Source organism: Sylvia atricapilla, chromosome 19 (genome assembly GCF_009819655.1).
Source record: "Sylvia atricapilla isolate bSylAtr1 chromosome 19, bSylAtr1.pri, whole genome shotgun sequence".
Classification (NCBI taxonomy): Eukaryota; Metazoa; Chordata; class Aves; order Passeriformes; family Sylviidae; genus Sylvia; species Sylvia atricapilla.
The window spans coordinates 10,471,237-10,478,924 of NC_089158.1; positions in this window are offsets into that span (position 1 = coordinate 10,471,237).

Genomic DNA, 7,688 nt, shown 5'->3' on the forward strand with positions numbered 1-7,688 from the left:
CGAGTGCCGGCCGGGGGGAGGAGCCTGCGCCGCGCGCCCCCCGCGGGGTGCACAGTGGGCCCGGCCGGGGCGATGACAGGGAGGGCGGGAGGCACGGCCGGCCCCGGGCGCTGGGGCTGCAGCCCCGCGGGAGCCTCTCGGTGCTGCGGCTGCCGCCCTCGCTCTCTCTCGGCCACCGGAGGCCGGTCAGAGCGCAGCCGGTGTTCCCGCGCTGGCCGAGGTGCGGCACTCTTACACCGGCAGTGATGGGGACGTGATGGCGGGCGGGGCGGGAGGAGCCGCCGCGACACCTCAGGGCAGGGGCAGGGCCGTGCGCGCAGGCGGCCGCGTGGGACGGACGGACGGACGGGCGGACGGACGGGCGGACGGACGGAAGGGCCGGTCGCGCTCCCCGCGGTGCCGCCGCCGCCGTATCCAAGCAGCCGCCGCGCCTCACCGGCAGCGGGGGGCGGAGCCTCTCGATTGATCACCGGCGCAGCCAGTCAGAACGCTTTTTCGCCGTTAGCCCGGGCGCTCGGCCAATAAGAGCACCCGGGGGCGGGGCTGGCCGGCGCGGACCGGCGGGAGGCGGCAGCCGCGCTCCCCCGAACCTCGGCGGCGCTGCGGCCGCGCCCGGACCGGGACCGCGGTCGGGACCGGCGGGTGCGGACGGTGACCGGGGCCGTCCGGCAGCGCCTGTCCCGCTCCGGCCCGGCCTCCAGGTGCGGGGGGCGGAGCGGCGGCGCGGGCGGACGCGGGCGGGGCGGCGGCGGGGGCGGGCGGGAGCGGCGGCGGCGGCTGCGGGCGCCTCGGGGCAGGCCCGGCGGCGGCGCGCCCCTCACCGCGGTCTCGCCCCCTCAGAGCTCCGGGCTCGGCGGACGACCCCCGCCGCTTGTGGGAGCGCAGGTAAGGCTGCAGGTGCGGGCGGGGGCTGCGCGGAGCATCCCCCGGCGGCGCGGCGGCTCCGTGCCCGGTGTCGCGCTGAGGGGCGGCGGGGGCGGCAGCTGCCGAGGCCCGGCGGCGGCCCCGGGCCGTGCTCGCCGCTGTCTTTGCTGCCGACGGAGAGGAGGAACGCGATGTGACACGTCTAACGCTTAGGCCTGGGTTGGCGGCGTAGCTGAAATAATTACCGAAACGACCCTCTCTTTATTAACTTCTCGGTTCCCGCTCGCGGCGGGCGAGGCTGTGGCTGTCGAGCACGCCGCTGACAGGTAGCGGCTTTCGGCATCGCAAACGAGCCCGCTGGGATGGAGTGTTGCAGGATTTTACGGGAGCAGTCTCTGCAGTGCTGGATGTCCAGGCTTCCAAACCATGGAATCATCATGGTTTCGTTCGGATTTTAAACTTCCATCGCAGCAGTTCCCTTGTCTCCAATTATTTTTTTTTTTCTTTTCTGTACTGAGATGTGTCTTGGACAATAGGTGACATGAGATGCCCTTGGGGACAGAAGCTGGGTGGTTGTTATGTTGTGTCATCCCCTCAGATTTCTTGCCCTATAAAAATGTCCATAACCTGTTTAAACATTCAAGATCAAGACTGCAGGTTTTCAGCTCTAGATCTTATCTCCCACCACAGAATAGGACCTGTTTTCATCAATGTCTGAGTTGCACATCTGTCATTTAATAACAAGACTCCGAGCTTCTGTGCTTTAGCTGTGTCTGGGCCAAGCACTTCTAGTCATCCAACCTGCAAAATGGACCCCTTAATATAAAAAAAAAAAAAATCTAGATTTTGCACAAGCTATCAAAATGCCACCTGTAATTCATGGCATCTTGTCCAAGCTAATACAAAGCAGTGCCGTGGGACTATATGAAGACTAAAATGTGAGTTATTCTCCCAGCATTTGTGTGCTCCCCACCGCTCCTGCGGGCAGCAGGGCTGCTGTGGTGGTAGCAATCTTTGCAGATCATAGAAAATCATCCTGGTATGGCTCTTGCGGTGGGATTTGCAGGTGTAGTTCCTGCCTGGGGTCTCGTGACCCTGCCTGAACCCATGGTGTGGTGGTTGTGCTGTCCCTGGCGTGGTGGAGGAAGCACTTCAGGAGCCTGGTGCCCTGCTGGGGACCGTGTGTGTAGAAAAAAGAGGCCTCATTTTCAAATCAGGTTAATACAGTCTCATTCAAGATGTTTGGATAAGTTGGACCACGATTTATGTTAAATGAAAGAGTGAGTCACTTCACTAGGAGCAGAGAGCATTATTCTCCAGTCATTCTGGGCTGCCAGAGCAATACAGACAGTCACGAATGTGATGGCCAGGTCCTTTACTGCAGAAAATAGGAAAACCATTCACAGAAACTATATGGAGAGAAGGAATATTTTGTTGTGCCACGAAGGAGAATGTGATCATTGTTTTGTCTTGAAATGTAGCTACAATACAGTATCAAAATTCGGTTGGCAATCCATGTCCCTTACAAACAAGGGAATATTTAATCACAACAATGCCTAGTGGTGCTTTGCTCTGTGTGTTAGAATGACACCATGTTCGGGGCTTGTTGTCCTCTTTTGAGAAAGTCGATCTACAAGTGATAAAGATGCTGAAAGTGCATTCCAGCGGGAGGAACATGAAGCTCCCTGTTAATCCCTGTGTCCCTGTTTTATTTCGTGGAGCGAAGTAATAAAAACGGCGCGTAACGATCCAAAGCATCGAGAAGCTTCCAGCCCCAGTCAGTTCTGCGTTGGGATCAGAGGCTGGTGTGTGGCCTGGCACGGAGGGCACGGGTTTGGGGAGGTGGGAGCTGGGGGCTGCAGCTCTCCCGCGGCTGCTGCTCCTGTCACATGATGCTCTGCACAGTCCCCTGCTCGCACTGCAGCTGCCCGCTGCCGTGTGCCACTCACATCGCCCCTCTTCTTGCATCACTTTGGGTCTGGTTTAGCTCTGTTGGCGTTAAATGGAGCTGTTGATGATCTGCTGCGGCACAGATGGATAATGGGAATTCATTGGATTATCTGGACGCGTTACTTTGTTGGCTTTATCTTTTATTCTGCTTTGGGTAAGGAAGCAAGATCTCTGGTGTGAAAGTCTGTTCTGAGGTGGTATTGCTGCCTAAAGAGCTGAAATGGAGCTGATATTAAACAGAAACCCCCAACATCCCCACTAGCTCTCTAAAGCACAGTACAGCTCTTGGATTCTGACCATAAAAACCTGGATGTTGATTTCTTTTTACACAGAACTTTACACAGTTCTCATTTTTTCATAAAAATGGTTGCTTTCATTGTAGCGATCTTGGGAGAAGAGCAACCAGGACCTGGTTCCATTCTGCAGGCTTGGCTTTTGTAGCCAAGGTGCACTGTTGAAGCACAAAAGCTCTGTTCAAGATGTGTAGTTTTTAAACAGGCTGGAAACAGAGGTATGGTCTGGAGCGTGTGTTGCTGCAGGAGGAGACAGTTCAAAGGAGTGGACCAAGTTGTGGGAGCTGCGCTGAGGGTCAAATGGAGGTCTGGTTCTGTAAAGTATGTGAGGAAGTTGCCAACACAAATATTACCTTGCAGCTTACATGTGCTGAGGGAACGCAGCACAGCCCTGCAGTGGGGATGGAGCAGAGTAACCATCAGTCTGGCTCCCTGAGGATGGCAGTCAGGAAAGGAAGTGTGCGATGCCAGAAAGCCTGGATGGAGCTGCAGGTTTAGAGGACTTGTTGTTTGAAGTATTTTTAATTATTGCTATTAATATAATGGAACATAGACTAGGAGCTGAGTTTTTAAAATATAATTAAAGCAGAAGGCAGCAGAGGGATTTCTGTGCTGTGAGGCAGAGGCACGGCTCAGGAGCAGAACCTGCTCAGGAAGGTGAATTCCCAGAGTGATGATGCTCTCCACGCAATTCCCGAGTGTGGTGGCAGCTCCCACCAAACACTGCTTTGGAGGGGAGAAGTGAACCGAAGGGATCAGAAAGCTTTCCCAAGCTTGTCCTGCATTCCCTTTTGTTGGGATGCAGTTCCAGTTGGAAGGCAGCCATTGGCACCTTGGCTGAGATGGGAACAGGCTGCAGAGTGTGACGATAGCTGCCCTCCAGATCGGTGCTGGCCTCAGCTGCCATTTGGGCCAGCCAGTAAATCATTTGGCTCGCTGGAAGGAAGCCTCTCCATCCCATTGCTGTACGATGCAGCTTCGTGTGAGCTGTTCCACTTCAAATTAATGAGTGTACTTAAAAGAGTTAAAACATCAGTTGTCAGAGGAAAGAAAGAAAAATCTTTCTTGTTAACTGGGATGCTTTTCAGGAACTTGGCTGCTGGGAAGGCGAGAGGCATGTGCTTTTCCGCCCCGCTTTAGGTGATGGCTTAGTTCAAGGGGGCCCAGATTTGGCTCAGTCAACAGTTGTGTTGGCGTGTTGCCATCGAATGTGCATAAAATGGAGCTGGCTGCAATTCCCTCCTCACTCTAACATGGAGGGGCAGCCGGAGGGACCCGAGGCCGCCGTGCTGTGCCGTGGGTTGCCTTGGCTGGCAGGGTTACCCCGGGATGTGCAGTCCCTGCAGCACGAGCTCTTGCTTTGTGACTGGATCGTTGCTTTCGAGTCCCTGCGTTGTATTTTGGTGTCTTGTCATAACTAATGCATTTCAGCCCTCGGTGTGCCTGTGCTCCCAAAATCTCTCTCCTTTCTCACAGTGGCTTATGTGCTTTTCCAGATGTAGGAGGTTCCTCTCTCGTTTGCAGGCTCTTGCTGTGATTCTGTGGCTTATGCGCATTGCCACAAAATCGAGATAAAACACAACTGGCATTTTAGCTGCTCCAAGAACATTGTGTGTAAATAAACCACTAAATAGTTCAGCCTGTGAAATGTAAATACACACAGCTCACTGCCACAGCTGATGGTGTTTTTCTGTCTCCCTTCTACCCTCCCACCCCTGCCAAGAGTGGGCCAGCCTGATGGGTTTTTTTCCTCTTGCTCTTTCATACAAAGCAAATGACTGCTAAGTACCATGTAGGTGGCATGCGGGCACCACCACAGATTCATGATTTGAATTTGGATGAAAAGAAACACTTGTGTGCTCTTCCACATTGCTTCTGCACCATCTTCTGGAGATTCCTAGACTCTGATGACCCAGAAATTCTTGTTTGGTTTGACTTTGAGCTTGAGCCTATTTTTAATAGCAAGCCAGTGAAGTCAGTAGAAGAGCAGAGGCCCAACTGTGATGACATTTTTAGCCTGTGCCCTTTGTTCATCTTACACACAAAAGGTCGTGAACCGCAGTGAAAGAGGGATCACAGAGGGCGCAGAACAGACAAAGGTGGAACAAATTGTCAGTGGCAGAAGCATAAAGAAGAGAAGTGAAAGTTTTGTGTTCGGAAGGCGATTGAAGGCCACGTGCATCCCATGGTGAGATCATGTCTCTTGTGTTCAAAGTGAGTCCGCCCAGAGTGAATTCAGAGGAGTCTGCTGCTGAGGTGTGGCTTCCATGAGCTCAGTGTAGGAGGCAGGAAGGGACTACACGGTTTCCATGGCATGATGTTAATGAGCACCTCCGCATTTTTCTGAGAGAAAAGATGCCAAAACTGCAGTTCTGGATACAGACAGGTGTGCTTCTAAGCAATGAAAGGATTTTTAAAGACGTCTGAAACATATGAAAAGCCTGATTCTACAGACGAAGCACTTACTTGAAGTTAAAATAATGGGATTGACACTGCACGTTGTATTTTCCAACTCATTTGACTCAGAATGGAGTTGAATTTGTGGTGTTGCCTATTTTCCTACAGGAAGTCATGAGACTCTTCCTGCCAAGATGTCACAGGTAATGCAGAGGTGGCAGCCCCCACTAACTCTGAGGTCTCATTGTGAGGCTGTTTGCTGATCTTCTGATGTGCTGAGGAAGGAATTATGCATTCATGTGAGAGTAGTAAACTTTCAGTTTGCAGTAATAAAATTTGTGCAGCTTGTATAACAGTTCTTGTGTAACTGTGAGTGCCTGCTCCCTGCCACTTCCACTGGCCACAGCAGTGTGCAGCTGGGGAATGTGTGTGCGTGGGTTTGTCTTGTTTTCTTATTTATTCCCTGCCCTCTCCCTTTTTTAGGAATGCAATTGCACGATCAGGCTTCCTATTTTTTTCTTCTTCTCCAAGCAGCTTTTAAATCCCTTGTCTGATGTAACTGTTGTTGCTCTAGGGAGAAAGGTCTTGAAGATTATCTAGTTAATAATCTTCACAAAATTCAAAAGAAGTTGAAGAAGAGTGATGTGTTTGGTGCATCTGTTAAAGGGGAGGACAAACAGAAGACAGTTGTTGTGTTGTAGGAAGCATCTGGCCAGCCCCTCAGAACGTGTGGAGCCTCAGGGCAGTGGAAGCTTTCCCTGTGTTGAGGAGAGATGGATTTATTGGCATGGGAAGGGAAGGATCAATCCAGGTCGATGTGGGACCAGGCTCCCTTGTCCCTGTAGGAGCAACTGCTGGTCCTGACTGCTCGTGCACAGGGGTGTGGGTCTCTTCATACATAGGCTCACTGGGGTTCGTGTGTTTTTATTATTTTTTTAAGTGATTTCTCTCTTGCGTAATCTTTAGACGCAGCAGTATTTTTGCAGGTTAGCTGTAAAAATGTGTACTTCAGTAGGAAAAACAGGTTTTTTGAGAATTCCAAATAGGAGGTAGTTGCTAGACCTAGGTGTTTTTGCAGGTGATTTTGTCAGCTAATTTGTACAGGAAATCAGGCTTTCACCCTTGTAATTAATTTCTCCTTAGTGTCCTTTGAAGTAAGCAAACAACATCCAGGCAGAGAGAACATGATTTGACCAGCATTAACGATTAAATGCAACAGCCACTTGTTTCTGTTTCTTCACTTAAAGGTGCTTATTGTGGCATTCAGACAAAAGTGTCCCCAAAGGCCAGGCTGTGTCCTGTTCCTTGTGCAGTCCCTGTGTGTGTCCACAGAGTGCTGAGCAGAGCTGGGACAAACGCTCTGGCTGTTCTGGCCCTGGGCATTGCTGTCCCCCGGGACTGAGCCTTGCCAGGAGCTCAGGTGTGGGCTCAGCCTGCTCCCAGGTGCCTCCTGCAGCATCCAGCAAGCTGCTGGAAAAGGAGCTGGGTATGTCTGGAAGAGCTGCAGCCACTGCAGTGCAGACGTGCCCTGAGGTGAACAGTGGTTGGGGTGAGGAATGTCTGTTATTGGTTCCAAATTTTACTAAAAACCTTGGAATAATATAGAAATCCTTCCTTCCCTGCCTGCATTTTATGAAGAAAAATGGTTTGATGTATAACTGCTCATTGCCATTCCCTCTGAATTCCTGACTCTAGCAGGCTTTGAGGTTTTCAGTGCCTGTCTGGGGGAATTGTTAATTATTTATTTCAGTGTTTCTTGGGCAGAACCGAGTGGTGTCTTGGGAACTTCAGGGCAGTGGCTCTTGATGGAGAGTTAGGTATTCTGGCAGGAGGAATGAATTTGGTTTCTGATGCATTTTGTGTTGTCTGAGGCTCTGTCAGGACTAGCACTCTGAGCAGATCACATGGAAACACACAGATGGTTTTCCCAAAACGTGCAGTATAGCGTTGAAAGAAAACATGAGACATGAGTGTGCCAGTCTGCAGAAGAAAAGGACAGGCAAATAGGGAGTCAAGGTAGGCATCCTGCTTGGTGAAGGTAAGATCAGCTGGTTTTGGATAGAGTTTTGAGACATGATGTTTCCAGGCTTTGTGTATGAACCATCAGGAGCTTAGTTTTATCCGTGTTGTTAATTTACAGATAAGAAATAGATACCAGCTGGGTGTCTGGCTTTGTGTCGCATC